The sequence below is a fragment of the Pelobates fuscus genome, chromosome 13 (assembly GCF_036172605.1).
Source record: "Pelobates fuscus isolate aPelFus1 chromosome 13, aPelFus1.pri, whole genome shotgun sequence".
Classification (NCBI taxonomy): domain Eukaryota; kingdom Metazoa; phylum Chordata; class Amphibia; order Anura; family Pelobatidae; genus Pelobates; species Pelobates fuscus.
In genome coordinates, this window is record NC_086329.1 from 58264402 (window position 1) to 58283939 (window position 19538).

The window sequence follows — 19538 nt, forward strand, 5'->3', positions numbered from 1 at the left end:
ATGGCCATACCAGTCTGAAAATGCCAGATCTCAGAAGCCATCCAGACTCAGGCCTGGTTAGTACTTGTATGGGAGACCAACTAGGAACCTCAGGTGCCATAAGCTTTTGTTTATTTCTTTTATGCATTATGATGTCATAATCAGATCACTTTTTTCCCTATCCAGAAGCGTCTTGTCTTTTGTCGCAACAAGTGTTTGATATTCTACCAACATCAGTGAAATTGCATTCAATTAATTTTGCCTATGGCCATACCAGTCTGAAAATGCCTGATCTTGTCAGATCTCAGAAGCCATCCAGACTCGGGCATGGATAGTACTTGTATGGGAGACCAACTAGAAATCTCAGGTGCCATAAGCTTTTGTTTATTTCTTTTTTGCATTATGATGTCATAATCAGATCCTTTTTTTCCCTATCCAGAAGCGTCTTGTCCTTTGTCGCAACCTGTGTTTGATATTCTACCAACATCAGTGAAATTGCATTCAATTAATTTTTCCTATGGCCATACCAGTCTGAAAATGCCTGATCTCGTCATATCTCAAAAACCATCCAGACTCGGGCCTGGTTAGTACTTGTATGGGAGACCAACTAGGAACCTCAGGTGCCATAAGCTTTTATTTATTTCTTTTTTGCATTATGATGTCTTAATCAGATCACTTTTTTCCCTATCCAGAAGCATCTTGTCTTTTGTCGCAAGCAGTGTTTGATATTCTACCAACATCCATGAAATTGCATTCGATTAATTTTGCCTATGACCATACCAGTTTGAAAATGTTTGATCTCGTCAGATCTCAGAAGCCATCCAGACTCGGGCCTGGTTAGTACTTGTATGGGAGACCAACTAGGAACCTCAGGTGCCATAAGATTTTCTTTTTTGCATTATGATGTCATAATCAGATCACTTTTTTCCCTATCTAGAAGCGTCTTGTTTTTTGTCGCAACCAGTGTTTGATATTCTACCAACATCAGTGAAATTGCATTCAATTAATTTTGTCTATGGCCAAACCAGTCTGAAAATGCCTGATCTCGTCAGATCTCAGAAACCATCCAGACTTGGTCCTGGTTAGTATTTGTATGGGACACCAACTAGGAACCTCAGGTGCCATAAGCGTTTCTTTATTTCTTTTTTGCATTATGATGTCATAATCAGATTACTTTTTTCCCTATCCAGAATCGTCTTGTCTGTTGTCGCAACCAGTGTTTGATATTCTACCAACATCAGTGAAATTGCATTCAATTAATTTTGCCTCTGGCTATACCAGTCTGAAAATGCCTGATCTCATCAGACCTCAGAAGCTATCCAGACTCGGGCCTGGATAGTTCTTGTATGGGAGACCAACTAGGAACCTCAGGTGCCATAAGCGTTTCTTTATTTCTTTTTTGCATTATGATGTCATAATCAGATCGCTTTTTTCCCTATCCAGAAGCGTCTTGTCTTTTGTCGCAACCAGTGTTTGATATTCTACCAACATCAGTGAAATTGCATTCAATTAATTTTGCCTATAGCCTTACCAGTCTGAAAATGCCTGATCTCGTCAGATATCAGAAGCTATCACGACTCGGGCCTGGTTAGTACTTGTATGGGAGACCGACTAGGAACCTCAGGTGCCATATGCTTTTATTTATTTCTTTTTTGCATTAAGATGTCATAATCAGATCACTTTTTTCCCTATCCAGAAGCGTCTTGTCTTTTGTCGCAACCAGTGTTTGATATTCTACCAACATCAGTGAAATTGCATTCAAATAATTTTGCCTATAGCCTTACCAGTCTGAAAATGCCTGATCTCGTCAGGTCTCCGAAGCTATCCCGACTCGGGCCTGGTTAGTACTTGTATGGGAGACCGACTAGGAACCTCAGGTGCCATAAGCTTTTATTTATTTCTTTTTTGCATTAAGATGTCATAATCAGATCACTTTTTTCCCTATCCAGAAGCGTCTTGTCTTTTGTCGCAACCAGTGTTTGATATTCTACCAACATCAGTGAAATTGCATTCAAATAATTTTGACTATGGCCATACCAGTCTGAAAATGCCTGATCTCGTCAGAACTCAGAAGCCATCCAGACTTGGGCCTGGTTAGTACTTGTATAGGAGACCAACTAGGAACCTCAGGTGCCGTAAGCTTATGTTTATTTCTTTTTTGCATTATGATGTAATAATCAGATCACTTTTTTCCCTATCCAGAAGCGTCTTGTCTTTTGTCACAACCAGTGTTTGATATTCTACCAACATCAGTGAAATTGCATGCAACTCATTTTGCCTATGGTCATACAAGTCTGAAAATGCCTGATCTCGTCAGATCTCAGAAGCCATCCAGACTCGGGCGTGGTTAGTACTTGTATGGTAGACCAACTAGGAACCTCAGGTGCCATAAGCTTTTGTTTTGTTTTTTTGCATTATGATGTCATAATCAGATCACTTTTTTCCCTATCCAGAAGCGTCTTGTCTTTTGTCACAACCAGTGTTTGATATTCTACCAACATCAGTGAAATTGCATTCAATTAATTTTGTCTATAGCCTTACCAGTCTGAAAATGCCTGATCTCGTCAGATCTCAGAAGCCATCCAGATTTGGGCCTGGTTAGTACTTGTATGGGAAGCCAACTAGGAACCTCAGGTGCCATAAGCTTTTCTTTATTTCTTTTTTGCATTATGATGTCATAATCAGATCACTTTTTTCCCTATCCAGAAGCGTCTTGTCTTTTGTCGCAACCAGTGTTTGATATTCTACCAACATCAGTGAAATTGTTTTCAATTAATTTTGCCTATGGCCATACCAGTCTGAAAATGCCTGATCTCGTCAGATCTCAGAAGCCATCCAGACTCTGGCCTGGTTAGTACTTGTATGGGAGACCAACTAGGAACCTCAGGTGCCATAAGCTTTTGTTTATTTCTTTTATGCATTATGATGTCATAATCAGATCACTTTTTTCCCTATCCAGAAGCGTATTGTCTTTTGTCGCAACAAGTGTTTGATATTCTACCAACATCAGTGAAATTGCATTCAATTAATTTTGCCTATGGCCATACCAGTCTGAAAATGCCTGATCTTGTCAGATCTCAGAAGCCATCCAGACTCGGGCATGGATAGTACTTGTATGGGAGACCAACTAGAAATCTCAGGTGCCATAAGCTTTTGTTTATTTCTTTTTTGCATTATGATGTCATAATCAGATCATTTTTTTCCCTATCCAGAAGCGTCTTGTCCTTTGTCGCAACCTGTGTTTGATATTCTACCAACATCAGTGAAATTGCATTCAATTAATTTTTCCTATGGCCATACCAGTCTGAAAATGCCTGATCTCGTCATATCTCAAAAACCATCCAGACTCGGGCCTGGTTAGTACTTGTATGGGAGACCAACTAGGAACCTCAGGTGCCATAAGCTTTTATTTATTTCTTTTTTGCATTATGATGTCTTAATCAGATCACTTTTTTCCCTATCCAGAAGCATCTTGTCTTTTGTCGCAAGCAGTGTTTGATATTCTACCAACATCCATGAAATTGCATTCGATTAATTTTGCCTATGACCATACCAGTTTGAAAATGTTTGATCTCGTCAGATCTCAGAAGCCATCCAGACTTGGGCCTGGTTAGTACTTGTATGGGAGACCAACTAGGAAACTCAGGTGCCATACACTTTTGTTTATTTCTTTTTTGCATTATGATGTCATAATCATATCACTTTTTTCCCTATCCAGAAGCGTCTTGTCTCTTGTCGCAACCAGTGTTTGATATTCTACCAACATCAGTGAAATTGCATTCAATTAATTTTGCCTATAGCCTTACTAGTCTGAAAATGCCTGATCTCGTCAGATCTCAGAAGCCATCCAGACTCGGGCCTGGTTAATACTTGTATGGGAGACCAACTAGGAAACTCAGGTGCCATACACTTTTGTTTATTTCTTTTTTGCATTATGATGTCATAATCATATCACTTTTTTCCGTATCCAGAAGCGTCTTGTCTTTTGTCGCAACCAGTGTTTGATATTCTACCAACATCAGTGAAATTGCATTCAATTAATTTTTCCTATGGCCATACCAGTCTTAAAATGCCTGATCTCGTCAGATCTCAGAATCCATCCAGACTCGGTCCTGGTTAGTACTTGTATGGGAGACCAACTAGAAACCTCAGGTGCCATAAGCTTTTATTTATTTCTTTTTTGCATTATGATGTCATAATCAGATCACTTTTTTTCCTATCCAGAAGCGTCTTGTCTTTTGTCGCAACCAGTGTTTGATATTCTACCAACATCAGTGAATTTGCATTCAATTAATTTGGCTATGGCCATACCAGTCTGAAAATGTCAGATCTCAGAAGCCATCCAGACTCGGGCCTGCTTAGTACTTGTATGGGAGACCAACTAGGAACCTCAGGTGCCATAAGCTTTTCTTTATTTCTTTTTTGCATTATGATGTCATAATCAGATCACTTTTTCCCTATCCAGAAGCGTCTTGTCTTTTGTCGCAAACAGTGTTTAATATTCTACCAACATCAGTGAAATTGCATTCTACTAATTTTGCCTATGGCCATACCAGTCTGAAAATGACTGATCTTGTCAGATCTCAGAAGACATCCAAACTCGGGCCTGGTTAGTACTTGTATGGGAGACCAACTAGGAACCTCAGGTGCCATAAGCTTTTATTTATTTCTTTTTTGCATTATGATGTCATAATCAGATCACTTTTTTCCCTATCCAGAAGCGTCTTGTCTTTTGTCGCTACCAGTGTTTGATATTCTACCAACATCAGTGAAATTGCATTTGACTAATTTTGCCTATGGCCATACCAGTTTGAAAATGTCTGATCTCGTCAGATCTCAGAAGCCATCCAGACTCGGGCATGGTTAGTACTTGTATGGGAGACCAACTAGGAACCTCAGGTGCCATATACTTTTGTTTATTTCTTCTTTGCATTATGATGTCATAATCAGATCACTTTTTTCCCTATCCAGAAGCGTCTTGTCTTTTGTCGCAAACAGTGTTTGATATTCTACCAACATCAGTGAAATTGCATTCAACTAATTTTGCCTATGGCCATACCGGTCTGAAAATGCCTGATCTCATCAGATCTCAGAAGCTATCCAGACTCGGGCCTGGTTAGTACTTGTATGGCAGACCAACTGGAAACCTCAGGTGCCATAAGCTTTTGTTTATTTTTTTTTGCATTATGATGTCATAATCAGATCACTTTTTTCCCTATCCAGAAGCGTCTTGTCTTTTGTCGCAACCAGTGTTTAATATTCTACCAACATCAGTGAAATTGCATTCAATTATTTTTGCCTATGGCCATACCAGTCTGAAAATGCCTGATCTTGTCAGATCTCAGAAGCCATCCAAACTCGGTCCTGGTTAGTACTTGTATGGGAGACCAACTCGGAAACTCAGGTGCCATAAGCTTTTATTTATTTCTTTTTTGCATTATGATGTCTTAATCAGATCACTTTTTTCCCTATCCAGAAGCGTCTTGTCTTTTGTCGCAACCAGTGTTTGATATTCTACCAACATCAGTGAAATTGCATTCAATTAGTCATGACTATGGCCAAACCAGTCTGAAAATGCCTGATCTCGTTAGATTTCAGAAGCCATCCAGACTCGGGCATGGTTAGTACTTGTATGGGAGACCAACTGGGAACCTCAGGTGCCATACACTTTTGTTTATTTCTTTTTTGCATTATGATGTCATAATCAGATCACTTTTTTCCGTATCCAGAAGCGTCTTGTCTTTTGTCGCAACCAGTGTTTGATATTCTACCAACATCAGTGAAATTGCATTCAATTAATTTTTCCTATGGCCATACCAGTCTTAAAATGCCTGATCTCGTCAGATCTCAGAATCCATCCAGACTCGGGCCTGGTTAGTACTTGTATGGGAGACCAACTAGAAACCTCAGGTGCCATAAGCTTTTATTTATTTCTTTTTTGCATTATGATGTCATAATCAGATCACTTTTTTTCCTATCCAGTAGCGTCTTGTCTTTTGTCGCAACCAGTGTTTGATATTCTACCAACATCAGTGAAATTGCATTCAATTAATTTTTCCTATGGCCATACCAGTCTTAAAATGCCTGATCTCGTCAGATCTCAGAATCCATCCAGACTCGGGCCTGGTTAGTACTTGTATGGGAGACCGACTAGGAACCTCAGGTGCCATAAGCTTTTATTTATTTATTTTTTGCATTATGATGTCATAATCAGATCACTTTTTTCCCTATCCAGAAGCGTCTTGTCTTTTGTCGCAACCAGTGTTTGATATTCTACCAACATCAGTGAAATTGCATTCAATTAATTTTGCCTATGGCCATACCAGTCTGAAAATGCCTGATCTTGTCAGAATTCAGAAGCCATCCAGACTTGGGCCTGGTTAGTACTTGTATGGGAGACCAACTAGGAACCTCAGGTGCCGTAAGCTTTTGGTTATTTCTTTTTTGCATTATGATGTCATAATCAGATCACTTTTTTCCCTATCCAGAAGCGTCTTGTCTTTTGTCGCAACCAGTGTTTGATATTCTACCAACATCAGTGAAATTGCATTCAATTAATTTTGCCTATGGCCATACCAGTCTGAAAATGTCAGATCTCAGAAGCCATCCAGACTCGGGCCTGCTTAGTACTTGTATGGGAGACCAACTAGGAACCTAAGGTGCCATAAGCTTTTCTTTATTTATTTTTTGCATTATGATGTCATAATCAGATCACTTTTTTCCCTATCCAGAAGCGTCTTGTCTTTTGTCGCAAACAGTGTTTGATATTCTACCAACATCAGTGAAATTGCATTCGACTAATTTGCCTATGGCCATACCAGTCTGAAAATGCCTGATCTTGTCAGATCTCAGAAGACATCCAAACTCGGGCCTGGTTAGTACTTGTATGGGAGACCAACTAGGAACCTCAGGTGCCATAAGCTTTTATTTATTTCTTTTTTGCATTATGATGTCATAATAAGATCACTTTTTTCCCTATCCAGAAGCGTCTTGTCTTTTGTCGCTACCAGTGTTTGATATTCTACCAACATCAGTGAAATTGCATTTGATTAATTTTGCCTATGGCCATACCAGTTTGAAAATGTCTGATCTCGTCAGATCTCAGAAGCCATCCAGACTCGGGCATGGTTAGTACTTGTATGGGAGACCAACTAGGAACCTCAGGTGCCATATACTTTTGTTTATTTCTTCTTTGCATTATGATGTCATAATCAGATCACTTTTTTCCCTATCCAGAAGCGTCTTGTCTTTTGTCGCAAACAGTGTTTGATATTCTACCAACATCAGTGAAATTGCATTCAACTAATTTTGCCTATGGCCATACCGGTCTGAAAATGCCGGATCTCGTCAGATCTCCGAAGCTATTCAGACTCGGACCTGGTTAGTACTTGTGTGGGAGACCAACTAGGAACCTCAGGTGCCATAAGCTTTTGTTTATTTCTATTTTGCATTATGATGTCATAATCAGATCACTTTTTTCCCTATCCACAAGCGTCTTGTCTTTTGTCGCAACCAGTGTTTGATATTCTACCAACATCAGTGAAATTGCATTCAATTAATTTTTCCTATGGCCATACCAGTCTTAAAATGCCTGATCTCGTCAGATCTCAGAATCCATCCAGACTCGGGCCTGGTTAGTACTTGTATGGGAGACCGACTAGGAACCTCAGGTGCCATAAGCTTTTATTTATTTATTTTTTGCATTATGATGTCATAATCAGATCACTTTTTTCCCTATCCAGAAGCGTCTTGTCTTTTGTCGCAACTAGTGTTTAATATTCTACCAATATCAGTGAAATTGCATTCAATTAATTTTGTCTCTGGCCATACCAGTCTGAAAATGCCTGATCTCATCATATCTCAGAAGCCATCCAGACTCGGGCCTGGCTAGTACTTGTATGGGAGACCAACTAGGAACCTCAGGTGCCATAAACTTTTGTTTATTTCTTTTTTGCATTATGATGTCATAATCAGATCACTTTTTTCCCTATCCAGAAGCGTCTTGTCTTTTGTCGCAACCAGTGTTTGATATTTTACCAACATCAGTGAATTTGCATTCAATTAATTTTGTCTATGGCCATACCAGTCTGAAAATGCCTGATCTCGTCAGATCTCAGAAGCCATCCAGACTCGTGCCTGGTTAGTACTAGTATGGGAGACCAACTAGGAACCTCAGGTGCCATAATCTTTTATTTATTTCATTTTTGCATTATGATGTCTTAATCAGATCACTTTTTTCCCTATCCAGAAGTGTCTTGTCTTTTGTCGCAACCAGTGTTTGATATTCTACCAACATCAGTGAAATTGCATTCAATTAATTTTGCCTATGGCCATACCAGTTTGAAAATGTCTGATCTCATCAGATCTCAGAAGCCACCCAGACTCGGGCCTGGTTAGTACTTGTATGGGAGACCAACTAGGAACCTCAGGTGTCATAAGCTTTTGTTTATTTCTTTTTAGCATTATGATGTCATAATCAGATCACTTTTTTCCCTATCTAGAAGCGTCTTGTTTTTTGTCGCAACCAGTGTTTGATATTCTACCAACATCAGTGAAATTGCATTCAATTACTTTTGCCTATGGCAATACCAGTCTGAAAATGCCTGATCTCGTCAGAGGCCAAAAGCCATCCTGACTCGGGCATGGTTAGTACTTGTATGGGAGACCGACTACGAACCTCAGGTGTCATAAGCTTTTATTTATTTATTTTTTGCATTATGATGTCATAATCAGATAATTTTTTTCCCTATCCAGAAGCGTCTTGTCTTTTGTCGCAACCAGTGTTTGATATTCTACCAACATCAGTGAAATTGCATTCAATTAATTTTGCCTATGGCCATACCAGTCTGAAAATGCCTGATCTCGTCAGATCTCAGAAGCCATCCAGACTTGGGCCTGGTTAGTACTTGTATGGGAGACCAACTAGGAAACTCAGGTGCCATACACTTTTGTTTATTTCTTTTTTGCATTATGATGTCATAATCATATCACTTTTTTCCCTATCCAGAAGCGTCTTGTCTCTTGTCGCAACCAGTGTTTGATATTCTACCAACATCAGTGAAATTGCATTCAATTAATTTTGCCTATATCCTTACTAGTCTGAAAATGCCTGATCTCGTCAGATCTCAGAAGCCATCCAGACTCGGGCCTGGTTAGTACTTGTATGGGAGACCAACTAGGAAACTCAGGTGCCATACACTTTTGTTTATTTCTTTTTTGCATTATGATGTCATAATCATATCACTTTTTTCCGTATCCAGAAGCGTCTTGTCTTTTGTCGCAACCAGTGTTTGATATTCTACCAACATCAGTGAAATTGCATTCGAATTATTATGACTATGGCCATACCAGTCTGAAAATGACTGATTTCGTCAGATCTCAGAAGGCATCCACACTTGGGCCTGGCTAGTACTTGTATGGGAGACCAACTAGGAACCTCAGGTGCCATACACTTTTGTTTATTTCTTTTTTTGCATTATGATGTCATAATCAGATCGCTTTTTTCCGTATCCAGAAGCGTCTTGTCCTTTGTCGCAACCAGTGTTTGATATTCTACCAACATCAGTGAAATTGCATTCAATTAATTTTGCCAATGGCCATACCAGTTTGAAAATGTCTGATCTCATCAGATCTCAAAGCCATCCAGACTTTGGCCTGGTTAGTACTTGTATGGGAGACCAACTAGGAACCTCAGGTGCCATAAGCTTTTATTTATTTCTTTTTTGCATTATGATGTCATAATCAGATCACTTTTTTCCCTATCCAGAAGCGTCTTGTCTTTTGTCGCAACCAGTGTTTGATATTCTACCAACATCAGTGAAATTGCATTCAATTAATTTTGCTTATGGCCATACCAGTCTGAAAATGCTTGATTTTGTCAGATCTCAGAAGCCATCCAGACTCGGGCCTGGTTAGTACTTGTATGGGAGACCAACTAGGAACCTCAGGTGCCATAAGCTTTTCTTTATTTATTTTTTGCATTATGATGTCATAATCAGATCACTTTTTTCCCTATCCAGAAGCGTCTTGTCTTTTGTCGCAACCAGTGTTTGATATTCTACCAACATCAGTGAAATTGCATTCGATTAATTTTGCCTATGGCCACACTAGTTTGAAAATGTCTGATCTCGTCAGATCTCAGAAGCCATCCAGACTCGGGCCTGGTTAGTACTTATATGGGAGACCAACTAGGAACCTCAGGTGCCATATACTCTTGTTTATTTCTTTTTTGCATTATGATGTCATAATCAGATCACTTTTTTCCCTATCCAGAAGTGTCTTGTCTTTTGTCGCAACCAGTGTTTGATATTCTACCAACATCAGTGAAATTGCATTCGATTAATTTTGCCTATGGCCATACCAGTTTGAAAATGTCTGATCTCGTCAGATCTCAGAAGCCATCCAGACTCGGGCCTGGTTAGTACTTATATGGGAGACCAACTAGGAACCTCAGGTGCCATATACTCTTGTTTATTTCTTTTTTGCATTATGATGTCATAATCAGATCACTTTTTTCCCTATCCAGAAGCGTCTTGTTTTTTGTCGCAACCAGTGTTTGATATTCTACCAACATCAGTGAAATTGCATTCTATTAGTTTTGTCTATGGCCATACCAGTCTGAAAATGCCTGATCTCGTCAGAACTCAGAAGCCATCCAGAGTTGGGCCTGGTTCGTAGTTGTATGGGAGACCAACTGGGAACCTCAGGTGCCATAAGCTTTTGTTTATTTTTTTTTGCATTATGATGTCATAATCAGATCACTTTTTTCCCTATCCAGAAGCGTCTTGTCTTTTGTCACAACCAGTGTTTGATATTCTACCAACATCAGTGAAATTGCATTCAATTAATTTTGCCTATAGCCTTACCAGTCTGAAAATGCCTGATCTTGTCAGATCTCAGAAGCCATTCAGACTCGAGACTGGTTAGTACTTGTATGGGAGACTAACTAGGAACCTCAGGTGCCATATACTCTTGTTTATTTCTTTTTTGCATTATGATGTCATAATCAGATCGCTTTTTTCCGTATCCAGAAGCGTCTTGTCTTTTGTCGCAACCAGTGTTTGATATTCTACCAACATCAGTGAAATTGAATTCAATTAATTTTGCTTATGGCCATACCAGTCTGAAAATGCCTGATCTTGTCAGATCTCAGAAGCCATTCAGACTCGAGACTGGTTAGTACTTGTATGGGAGACCAACTAGGAACCTCAGGTGCCATAAGCTTTTCTTTATTTATTTTTTGCATTATGATGTCATAATCAGATCACTTTTTTCCCTATCCAGAAGCGTCTTGTCTTTTGTCGCAACCAGTGTTTGATATTCTACCAACATCAGTGAAATTGCATTCGATTAATTTTGCCTATGGCCATACCAGTCTGAAAATGCCTGATCTTGTCCGATCACAGAAGCCATCCAAACTCGGGCCTGGTTAGTACTTGTATGGGAGACCAATTAAGAACCTCAGGTGCCGTAAGCTTTTTTTTATTTCTTTTTTGCATTATGATGTCATAATCAGATCACTTTTTTCCCTATCCAGAAGCGTCTTGTCTTTTGTCACAACCAGTGTTTGATATTCTACCAACATCAGTGAAATTGCATTCTATTAATTTTGCCTATAGCCTTACCAGTCTGAAAATGCCTGATCTCGTCGGATTTCAGAAGCCATTCAGACTCGAGCCTGGTTAGTACATGTATGGGAGACCAACTAGGATCCTCAGGTGCCATAAGCTTTTGTTTATTTCTTTTTTGCATTATGATGTCATAATCAGATCACTTTTTTCCCTATCCAGAAGCGTCTTGTTTTTTGTCGCAACCAGTGTTTGATATTCTACCAACATCAGTGAAATTGCATTCGACTAATATTGTCTATGGCCATACCGGTCTGAAAATGCCTGATTTCGTCAGATCTCAGAAGCCATCCATACTCGGGCCTCGTTAGTACTTGTATGGGAGACCAACTAGGAACCTTAGGTGCCATAAGATTTTGTTTATTTATTTTTAGCATTATGATGTCATAATCAGATCACTTTTTTCCCTATCCAGAAGCGTCTTGTCTTTTGTCACAACCAGTGTTTGATATTCTACCAACATCAGTGAAATTGCATTCAATTAATTTTGCCTATGGCCATACCAGTCTGAAAATGCCTGATCTCGTCAGATCTCAGAAGCCATCCAGACTCAGGCCTGCTTAGTACTTGTATGGGAGACCAATTAGGAACCTCAGGTGCCATAATCTTTTGTTTATTTCTTTTTTGCATTATGATGTCATAATCAGATTACTTTTTTCCCTATCCAGAAGCGTCTTGTCTTTTGTTGCAACCAGTGTTTGATATTCTACCAACATCAGTGAAATTGCATTCGAATAAGTTTGTCTATGGCCATACCAGTCTGAATATGCTTTATCTCGTCAGATCTCAGAAACCATCCAGACTCGGGCCTGCGTAGTACTTGTATAGGAGACCAACTAGGAACCTCAGGTGCCATAATCTTTTGTTTATTTCTTTTTTGCATTATGATGTCATCATCAGATCACTTTTTTCCCTATCCAGAAGCGTCTTGTCTTTTGTCACAACCACTGTTTGATATTCTACCAACATCAGTGAAATGGCATTCAATTAATTTTGCCTATGGCCATGCCAGTCTGAAAATGCCTGATCTCAGAAGACATCCAGACTCAGGCCTGGTTAGTACTTGTACGGGAGATCAACTATGAACCTCAGGTGCCATAAGTTTTTGTTTGTTTATTTTTTGCATTATTAGGTCATAATCAGATCGCTTTTTTCCCTATCCAGAAGCGTCTTGTCTTTTGTCGCAACCAGTGTTTGATATTCTACCAACATCAGTGAATTTGCCTTCAATTAAGTTTGCCTATGGCCATACCAGTCTGAAAATGCCTGATCTCGTCAGATCTCAGAAGCCATCCAGACTCGGGCCTGGTTAGTACTTGTATGGGAGACCAACTAGGAACCTCAGGTTCCATAATCTTTTGTTTATTTCTTTTTTGCATTATGATGTCATAATCAGATCACTTTTTTTCCTATCCAGAAGCGTCTTGTCTTTTGTCACAACCAGTGTTTGATATTCTACCAACATCAGTGAAATTGCATTCAATTAATTTCGCCTATGGCCATACCAGTCTGAAAATGCCAGATCTCAGAAGCCATCCAGACTCAGGCTTGGTTAGTACATGTATGGGAGACCAACTAGGAACCTCAGGTGCCATAAGCTTTTATTTATTTCTTTTTTGCATTACGATGTCATAATCAGATCACTTTTTTCCCTATCCAGAAGCGTCTTGTCTTTTGTCGCAACCAGTGTTTGATATTCTACCAACATCAGTGAAATTGCAGGATCTTCCAGAGGATATATCGACTGATGATTCCGTTGTACTGTGTGTAAGAGAAAAAGGGCAGGACCTCCAATTGAATAATATCACGATATTATTCAATTGGAGGTCCTGCCCTTTTTCTCTTACACACAGTGCAACGGAATCATCAGTCGATATATCCTCTGGAAGATCCTGCTGTGTGGGGATACCCCCTCTTCTAAAGAGCCTTACAAACCCAGAGCCAGGGGTGATAGGGCTCTGGGACAAGTGAGTTTCTCTCCTATAACTCCTATTTTTTCATATTACCATTACCGGATGGTCTACACTATTATTTGATTTTTTTATGTTTACAGATTTATTTAGCGCGTTTTTTTGGTAACTATTATTTTGCTTTTCACATTTTTTGTGTTTTGTATTTTTAAACGCTGCCATATTTTCTGTATTGGAATCTAGCGCTCACTTATTGGTTATCAGTGAAATTGCATTCGATTAATTTTGCCTATGGCCATACCAGTCTGAAAATGCCTGATCTTGTCAGATCTCAGAAGCCATCCAGACTCGGGTCTGCTTAGTACTTGTATGGGAGACCAACTAGGAACCTCAGGTGCAATACGCTTTTGTTTATTTCTTTTTTGCATTATGATGTCATAATCAGATCACTTTTTTCCCTATCCAGAAGCGTCTTGTCTTTTGTCGCAACCAGTGTTTGATATTCTACCAACATCAGTGAATTTGCATTCAATTAATTTTGCCTATGGACATACCAGTCTGAAAATGCCTGATCTCGTCAGATCTCAGTAGCCATCCAGACTCGGGCCTGGTTAGTACTTGTATGGGAGACCAACTAGGAACCTCAGGTGCCATAAGCTTTTGTTTATTTCTTTTTTGCATTATGATGTCATAATCAGATCACTTTTTTCCCTATCCAGAAGCGTCCTGTCTTTTGTTGCAACCAGTGTTTGATATTCTACCAACATCAGTGAAATTGCATTCAATTAATTTTGCCTATGGCCATGCCAGTCTGAAAATGCCTGATCTCATCAGATCTCAGAAGCCATCCAGACTCGGGCCTGCTTAGTACTTGTATGGGAGACCAACTAGGAACCTCAGGTGCCATAAGCTTTTGTTTATTTCTTTTTTGCATTATGATGTCATAATAAGATCACTTTTTTCCCTATCCAGAAGCGTCTTGTCTTTTGTCGCAACCAGTGTTTGATATTCTACCAACATCAGTGAAATTGCATTCAATTAATTTTGCCTATGGCCATACCAGTCTGAAAATGCCTGATCTTGTCAGATCTCAGAAGCCATTCAGATTCGGGCTTGGTTAGTACTTGTATGGGAGACCAACTAGGAACCTCAGGTGACATAAGCATTTGTTTATTTCTTTTTTGCATTATGAAGTCATAATCACATCACTTTTTTCAGACTGGTGTGTCCATAGGCAACATTAATTGAATGCAATTTCACTGATGTTGGTAGAATATCAAACACTGGTTGCGACAAAAGACAAGACGCTTCTGGATAGGGAAAAAAGTGATCTAATTATGACATCATAATGCAAAAAAGAAATAAAGAAAATCTTATGGCACCTGAGGTTCCAAGTTTGTCTCCCATACATGTACTAAGCAGGCCCAATTCTTGATGGCTTCTGAGATCTGACTAGATCAGGCATTTTCAGACTGGTATGGCCATAGACAAAATTAATTAAATGCAATTTCACTGATGTTGGTAGAATATCAAACACTGGTTGCGACAAAAGACAAGACGCTTCTGGATAGGGAAAAAAGTGATCTGATTATGACATCATAATGCAAAAAAGAAATAAACAAAAGTGTATGGCACCTGAGGTTCCTAGTTGGTCTCCCATACAAGTACTAACCTGGCCCGAGTTTGGATGGCTTCTGAGATCTGACTAGATCAGGCATTTTCAGACTGGTATGGCCATAGACAAAATTAATTAAATGCAATTTCACTGATGTTGGTAGAATATCAAACACTGGTTGTGACAAAAGACAAGACGCTTCTGGATAGGGAAAAAAGTGATCTGATTATGACATCATAATGCAAAAAAGAAATAAAGAAAAGCTTATGGCACCTGAGGTTCCTAGTTGGTCTCCCATACAAGTACTAACCAGGCCCAAGTCTGGATGGCTTCTGAGATCTGACGAGATCAGACATTTTCAAACTGGTAAGGCCATATTAAAAATTAATCGAATGCAATTTCACTGATGTTGGTAGAATGTCAAACACTGGTTGCGACAAAAGACAAGACGCTTCTGGATAGGGAAAAAAGTGATCTGATTATGACATCATAATGCAAAAAAGAAATAAAGAAAAGCTTACGGCACCTGAGGTTCCTAGTTGGTCTCCCATACAAGTACTAACCAGGCCCGAGTTTGGATGGCTTCTGAGATCTGGCATTTTCAGACTGGTATGGCCATAGACAAAATTACTTGAATGCAATTTCACTGATGTTGGTAGAATATCAAACACTGGTTGCGACAAAAGACAAGACGCTTCTGGATAGGGAAAAAAGAGATCTGATTATGACATCATAATGCTAAAAAGAAATAAAGAAAAGCTTATGGCACCTGAGTTTCCTAGTTGGTCTCTCATATAAATACTAACCAGACCCAAGTCTGGGTGGCTTCTGAGATCTGACGAGATCAGGCATTTTCAGACTGGTATGGCCATAGGCAAAATTAATTGAATGCAATTTCACTGATGTTGGTAGAATATCAAACACTGGTTGCGACAAAAAACAAGACGCTTCTAGATAGGGAAAAAAGTGATCTGATTATGACATCATAATGCAAAAAAGAAATAAAGAAAAGTTTATGGCACCTGAGGTTCCTAGTTGGTCTCGCATACAAGTACTAAACAGGCCCGAGTCTGGATGGCTTCTGAGATCTGACGAGATCAGGCATTTTCAGACTGGTATGACCATAGGCAAAATTAATTGCATGCAATTTCACTGATGTTGGTAGAATATCAAACACTGGTTGTGACAAAAGACAAGATGCTTCTGGATAGGGAAAAAAGTGATCTGATTATGACATCATAATGCAAAAAAAATAAACAAAAGCTTATGGCACCTGAGGTTCCTAGTTGGTCTCCCATACAAGTACTAACCAGGCCCAAATCTGGATGGCTTCTGAGTTCTGACGAGATCATGCATTTTCAGACTGGTATGGCCATAGGCAAAATTAATTGAATGCAATTTCACTGATGTTGGTAGAATATCAAACACTGGTTGCGACAAAAGACAGGACGCTTCTGGATAGGGAAAAAAGTGATCTGATTATGACATCATAATGCAAAAAAGAAATAAACAAAAGCTTACGGCACCTGAGGTTCCTAGTTGGTCTCCCATACAAGTACTAACCAGGCCCAAGTCTGGATGGTTTCTGAGTTCTGACGAGATCAGGCATTTTCAGACTGGTATGGCCATAAGCAAAATTAATTGAATGCAATTTCACTGATGTTGGTAGAATTTCAAACACTGGTTGCGACAAAAGACAAGACGCTTCTGGATAGGGAAAAAAGTGATCTGATTATGACATCATAATGCAAAAAAGAAATAAAGAAAAGCTTACGGCACCTGAGGTTCCTAGTTGGTCTCCCATACAAGTACTAACCAGCCCGAGTCTGGATGGCTTCTGAAATCTAACGAGATCAGGCATTTTCAGACTGGTATGGCCATAGTCAAAATTAATTGAATGCAATTTCACTGATGTTGGTAGAATATCAAACACTGGTTGCGACAAAAGACAAGACGCTTCTGGATAGGGAAAAAAGTGATCTGATTATGACATCATAATGCAAAAAAGAAATAAATAAAAGCTTATGGCACCTGAGGTTCCTAGTTGGTCTCCCATACAAGTACTAACCAGGCCCGAGTCTGGATGGATTCTGAGATCTGACAAGATCAGGCATTTTCAGACTGGTATGGCCATAGACAAAATTAATTGAATGCACTTTCACTGATGTTGGTAGAATATCAAACACTGGTTGCGACAAAAGACAAGACGCTTCTGGATACGGAAAAAAGCGATCTGATTATGACATCATAATGCAAAAAAGAAATAAACAAGAGTGTATGGCACCTGAGGATCCTAGTTGGTCTCCCATACAAGTACAAACCAGGCTCGAGTCTGGATGGCTTCTGAGATCTGACATTTTCAGACTGGTAAGGCTATAGGCAAAATTAATTGAATGCAATTTCACTGATGTTGGTAGAATATCAAACACTGGTTGTGACAAAAGACAAGACGCTTCTGGATAGGGAAAAAAGTGATCTGATTATGACATCATAATGCAAAAAAAAATAAACAAAAGCTTATGGCACCTGAGGTTCCCAGTTGGTCTCCCATACAAGTACTAACCAGGCCCGAGTCTGGATGGCTTCTGAGATCTGACGAGATCAGGCATTATCAGACCGGTATGGCCATAGTCAAAATTAGTCAAATGCAATTTCACTGATGTTGGTAGACTATCAAACACTGGTTGCGACAAAAGACAAGACGCTTCTGGATAAGGAAAAAAGTGATCTGATTATGACATCATAATGCAAAAAAGAAATAATGAAAAGCTTATGGCACCTGAGGTTCCTAGTTGGTCTCGCATATAAATACTAACCAGGCCCAAGTCTGGATGGCTTCTGAGATCTGACGAGATCAGGCATTTTCAGACTGGTATGGCCATAGGCAAAATTAATTGAATGCAATTTCACTGATGTTGGTAGAATATCAAACACTGGTTGCGACAAAAAACAAGACGCTTCTGGATAGGGAAAAAAGTGATCTGATTATGACATCATAATGCAAAAAATAAATAAAGAAAAGCTTATGGCACCTGAGGTTCCTAGTTGGTCTCCCATACAAGTACTAACCAGGCCCAAGTCTGGATGGCTTCTGAGATCTGATATTTTCTGACTGGTAAGGCTATAGGCAAAATTAATTGAATGCAATTTCACTGATGTTGGTAGAATATCAAACACTGGTTGCGACAAAAGACAAGACGCTTCTGGATAGGGAAAAAAGTGATCTGATTATGACATCATAATGCAAAAAAGAAATAAATAAAAGCTTATGGCACCTGAGGTTCCTAGTTGGTCTCCCATACAAGTACTAACCAGGCCCGAGTCTGGATGGATTCTGAGATCTGACGAGATCAGGCATTTTCAGACTGGTATGGCCATAGGCAAAATTAATTGAATGCAATTTCACTGATGTTGGTAGAATATCAAACACTGGTTGCGACAAAAAACAAGACGCTTCTGGATAGGGAAAAAAGTGATCTGATTATGACATCATAATGCAAAAAATAAATAAAGAAAAGCTTATGGCACCTGAGGTTCCTAGTTGGTCTCCCATACAAGTACTAACCAGGCCCAAGTCTGGATGGCTTCTGAGATCTGATATTTTCTGACTGGTAAGGCTATAGGCAAAATTAATTGAATGCAATTTCACTGATGTTGGTAGAATATCAAACACTGGTTGCGACAAAAGACAAGACGCTTCTGGATAGGGAAAAAAGTGATCTGATTATGACATCATAATGCAAAAAAGAAATAAATAAAAGCTTATGGCACCTGAGGTTCCTAGTTGGTCTCCCATACAAGTACTAACCAGGCCCGAGTCTGGATGGATTCTGAGATCTGACGAGATCAGGCATTTTCAGACTGGTATGGCCATAGGCAAAATTAATTGAATGCAATTTCACTGATGTTGGTAGAATATCAAACACTGGTTGCGACAAAAAACAAGACGCTTCTGGATAGGGAAAAAAGTGATCTGATTATGACATCATAATGCAAAAAAGAAATAAACAAAAGCTTATGGCACCTGAGGTTCCTAGTTGGTCTCCCATACAAGTACTAACCAGGCCCGAGTCTGGATGGATTCTGAGATCTGACGAGATCAGGCATTTTCAGACTGGTATGGCCATAGGCAAAATTAATTGAATGCAATTTCACTGATGTTGGTAGAATATCAAACACTGGTTGCGACAAAAAACAAGACGCTTCTGGATAGGGAAAAAAGTGATCTGATTATGACATCATAATGCAAAAAATAAATAAAGAAAAGCTTATGGCACCTGAGGTTCCTAGTTGGTCTCCCATACAAGTACTAACCAGGCCCAAGTCTGGATGGCTTCTGAGATCTGATATTTTCTGACTGGTATGGCCATAGGCAAAATTAATTGAATGCAATTTCACTGATGTTGG

The 19538-nt window shown here is 39.3% G+C and overlaps 56 pseudogenes; 43 read left to right on the forward strand and 13 right to left on the reverse strand.

Moving 5' to 3' along the window:
* The first annotated feature begins 239 nt into the window (after nucleotides 1-239).
* On the forward strand, nucleotides 240-358 carry LOC134583668 (5S ribosomal RNA; annotated as a pseudogene).
* Nucleotides 359-492: 134 nt separating this feature from the next.
* On the forward strand, nucleotides 493-611 carry LOC134583671 (5S ribosomal RNA; annotated as a pseudogene).
* Nucleotides 612-745: 134 nt separating this feature from the next.
* LOC134583782 (5S ribosomal RNA) lies at nucleotides 746-864 on the forward strand (annotated as a pseudogene).
* A 126-nt stretch (nucleotides 865-990) lies between these two features.
* On the forward strand, nucleotides 991-1109 carry LOC134583769 (5S ribosomal RNA; annotated as a pseudogene).
* Nucleotides 1110-1243: 134 nt separating this feature from the next.
* Nucleotides 1244-1362, forward strand: LOC134584654 (5S ribosomal RNA; annotated as a pseudogene).
* Nucleotides 1363-1749: 387 nt separating this feature from the next.
* Nucleotides 1750-1868, forward strand: LOC134583880 (5S ribosomal RNA; annotated as a pseudogene).
* A 134-nt stretch (nucleotides 1869-2002) lies between these two features.
* On the forward strand, nucleotides 2003-2121 carry LOC134584277 (5S ribosomal RNA; annotated as a pseudogene).
* Nucleotides 2122-2255: 134 nt separating this feature from the next.
* Nucleotides 2256-2374, forward strand: LOC134583823 (5S ribosomal RNA; annotated as a pseudogene).
* A 132-nt stretch (nucleotides 2375-2506) lies between these two features.
* Nucleotides 2507-2625, forward strand: LOC134583837 (5S ribosomal RNA; annotated as a pseudogene).
* A 134-nt stretch (nucleotides 2626-2759) lies between these two features.
* On the forward strand, nucleotides 2760-2878 carry LOC134584313 (5S ribosomal RNA; annotated as a pseudogene).
* Nucleotides 2879-3012: 134 nt separating this feature from the next.
* Nucleotides 3013-3131, forward strand: LOC134583670 (5S ribosomal RNA; annotated as a pseudogene).
* A 134-nt stretch (nucleotides 3132-3265) lies between these two features.
* Nucleotides 3266-3384, forward strand: LOC134583672 (5S ribosomal RNA; annotated as a pseudogene).
* A 134-nt stretch (nucleotides 3385-3518) lies between these two features.
* Nucleotides 3519-3637, forward strand: LOC134583735 (5S ribosomal RNA; annotated as a pseudogene).
* Nucleotides 3638-4024: 387 nt separating this feature from the next.
* Nucleotides 4025-4143, forward strand: LOC134583813 (5S ribosomal RNA; annotated as a pseudogene).
* A 375-nt stretch (nucleotides 4144-4518) lies between these two features.
* Nucleotides 4519-4637, forward strand: LOC134583688 (5S ribosomal RNA; annotated as a pseudogene).
* A 134-nt stretch (nucleotides 4638-4771) lies between these two features.
* On the forward strand, nucleotides 4772-4890 carry LOC134583675 (5S ribosomal RNA; annotated as a pseudogene).
* A 134-nt stretch (nucleotides 4891-5024) lies between these two features.
* LOC134583932 (5S ribosomal RNA) lies at nucleotides 5025-5143 on the forward strand (annotated as a pseudogene).
* A 133-nt stretch (nucleotides 5144-5276) lies between these two features.
* LOC134583615 (5S ribosomal RNA) lies at nucleotides 5277-5395 on the forward strand (annotated as a pseudogene).
* A 134-nt stretch (nucleotides 5396-5529) lies between these two features.
* On the forward strand, nucleotides 5530-5648 carry LOC134583732 (5S ribosomal RNA; annotated as a pseudogene).
* A 134-nt stretch (nucleotides 5649-5782) lies between these two features.
* Nucleotides 5783-5901, forward strand: LOC134584649 (5S ribosomal RNA; annotated as a pseudogene).
* A 134-nt stretch (nucleotides 5902-6035) lies between these two features.
* Nucleotides 6036-6154, forward strand: LOC134584400 (5S ribosomal RNA; annotated as a pseudogene).
* Nucleotides 6155-6288: 134 nt separating this feature from the next.
* On the forward strand, nucleotides 6289-6407 carry LOC134584293 (5S ribosomal RNA; annotated as a pseudogene).
* Nucleotides 6408-6783: 376 nt separating this feature from the next.
* LOC134584492 (5S ribosomal RNA) lies at nucleotides 6784-6902 on the forward strand (annotated as a pseudogene).
* Nucleotides 6903-7036: 134 nt separating this feature from the next.
* LOC134583676 (5S ribosomal RNA) lies at nucleotides 7037-7155 on the forward strand (annotated as a pseudogene).
* A 134-nt stretch (nucleotides 7156-7289) lies between these two features.
* Nucleotides 7290-7408, forward strand: LOC134584491 (5S ribosomal RNA; annotated as a pseudogene).
* Nucleotides 7409-7542: 134 nt separating this feature from the next.
* LOC134584401 (5S ribosomal RNA) lies at nucleotides 7543-7661 on the forward strand (annotated as a pseudogene).
* Nucleotides 7662-7795: 134 nt separating this feature from the next.
* On the forward strand, nucleotides 7796-7914 carry LOC134583660 (5S ribosomal RNA; annotated as a pseudogene).
* Nucleotides 7915-8048: 134 nt separating this feature from the next.
* Nucleotides 8049-8167, forward strand: LOC134584409 (5S ribosomal RNA; annotated as a pseudogene).
* A 134-nt stretch (nucleotides 8168-8301) lies between these two features.
* LOC134584336 (5S ribosomal RNA) lies at nucleotides 8302-8420 on the forward strand (annotated as a pseudogene).
* A 387-nt stretch (nucleotides 8421-8807) lies between these two features.
* Nucleotides 8808-8926, forward strand: LOC134583966 (5S ribosomal RNA; annotated as a pseudogene).
* Nucleotides 8927-9819: 893 nt separating this feature from the next.
* Nucleotides 9820-9938, forward strand: LOC134584321 (5S ribosomal RNA; annotated as a pseudogene).
* Nucleotides 9939-10072: 134 nt separating this feature from the next.
* On the forward strand, nucleotides 10073-10191 carry LOC134583781 (5S ribosomal RNA; annotated as a pseudogene).
* Nucleotides 10192-10325: 134 nt separating this feature from the next.
* LOC134584513 (5S ribosomal RNA) lies at nucleotides 10326-10444 on the forward strand (annotated as a pseudogene).
* A 134-nt stretch (nucleotides 10445-10578) lies between these two features.
* Nucleotides 10579-10697, forward strand: LOC134584553 (5S ribosomal RNA; annotated as a pseudogene).
* Nucleotides 10698-11083: 386 nt separating this feature from the next.
* On the forward strand, nucleotides 11084-11202 carry LOC134584666 (5S ribosomal RNA; annotated as a pseudogene).
* Nucleotides 11203-11336: 134 nt separating this feature from the next.
* On the forward strand, nucleotides 11337-11455 carry LOC134583784 (5S ribosomal RNA; annotated as a pseudogene).
* A 640-nt stretch (nucleotides 11456-12095) lies between these two features.
* Nucleotides 12096-12214, forward strand: LOC134584526 (5S ribosomal RNA; annotated as a pseudogene).
* Nucleotides 12215-12348: 134 nt separating this feature from the next.
* LOC134583900 (5S ribosomal RNA) lies at nucleotides 12349-12467 on the forward strand (annotated as a pseudogene).
* Nucleotides 12468-12844: 377 nt separating this feature from the next.
* LOC134584386 (5S ribosomal RNA) lies at nucleotides 12845-12963 on the forward strand (annotated as a pseudogene).
* Nucleotides 12964-13803: 840 nt separating this feature from the next.
* Nucleotides 13804-13922, forward strand: LOC134583805 (5S ribosomal RNA; annotated as a pseudogene).
* Nucleotides 13923-14056: 134 nt separating this feature from the next.
* On the forward strand, nucleotides 14057-14175 carry LOC134584363 (5S ribosomal RNA; annotated as a pseudogene).
* A 134-nt stretch (nucleotides 14176-14309) lies between these two features.
* On the forward strand, nucleotides 14310-14428 carry LOC134583952 (5S ribosomal RNA; annotated as a pseudogene).
* A 134-nt stretch (nucleotides 14429-14562) lies between these two features.
* Nucleotides 14563-14681, forward strand: LOC134583764 (5S ribosomal RNA; annotated as a pseudogene).
* A 458-nt stretch (nucleotides 14682-15139) lies between these two features.
* Nucleotides 15140-15258, reverse strand: LOC134584542 (5S ribosomal RNA; annotated as a pseudogene).
* A 134-nt stretch (nucleotides 15259-15392) lies between these two features.
* Nucleotides 15393-15511, reverse strand: LOC134583647 (5S ribosomal RNA; annotated as a pseudogene).
* Nucleotides 15512-15888: 377 nt separating this feature from the next.
* LOC134584667 (5S ribosomal RNA) lies at nucleotides 15889-16007 on the reverse strand (annotated as a pseudogene).
* Nucleotides 16008-16141: 134 nt separating this feature from the next.
* LOC134583578 (5S ribosomal RNA) lies at nucleotides 16142-16260 on the reverse strand (annotated as a pseudogene).
* Nucleotides 16261-16392: 132 nt separating this feature from the next.
* On the reverse strand, nucleotides 16393-16511 carry LOC134584289 (5S ribosomal RNA; annotated as a pseudogene).
* Nucleotides 16512-16645: 134 nt separating this feature from the next.
* Nucleotides 16646-16764, reverse strand: LOC134583576 (5S ribosomal RNA; annotated as a pseudogene).
* A 134-nt stretch (nucleotides 16765-16898) lies between these two features.
* LOC134583796 (5S ribosomal RNA) lies at nucleotides 16899-17016 on the reverse strand (annotated as a pseudogene).
* Nucleotides 17017-17150: 134 nt separating this feature from the next.
* On the reverse strand, nucleotides 17151-17269 carry LOC134584431 (5S ribosomal RNA; annotated as a pseudogene).
* A 376-nt stretch (nucleotides 17270-17645) lies between these two features.
* Nucleotides 17646-17764, reverse strand: LOC134583938 (5S ribosomal RNA; annotated as a pseudogene).
* A 134-nt stretch (nucleotides 17765-17898) lies between these two features.
* On the reverse strand, nucleotides 17899-18017 carry LOC134584572 (5S ribosomal RNA; annotated as a pseudogene).
* Nucleotides 18018-18394: 377 nt separating this feature from the next.
* On the reverse strand, nucleotides 18395-18513 carry LOC134583943 (5S ribosomal RNA; annotated as a pseudogene).
* A 377-nt stretch (nucleotides 18514-18890) lies between these two features.
* Nucleotides 18891-19009, reverse strand: LOC134583944 (5S ribosomal RNA; annotated as a pseudogene).
* Nucleotides 19010-19143: 134 nt separating this feature from the next.
* LOC134583945 (5S ribosomal RNA) lies at nucleotides 19144-19262 on the reverse strand (annotated as a pseudogene).
* Between the last annotated feature and the right edge of the window lie 276 nt (nucleotides 19263-19538).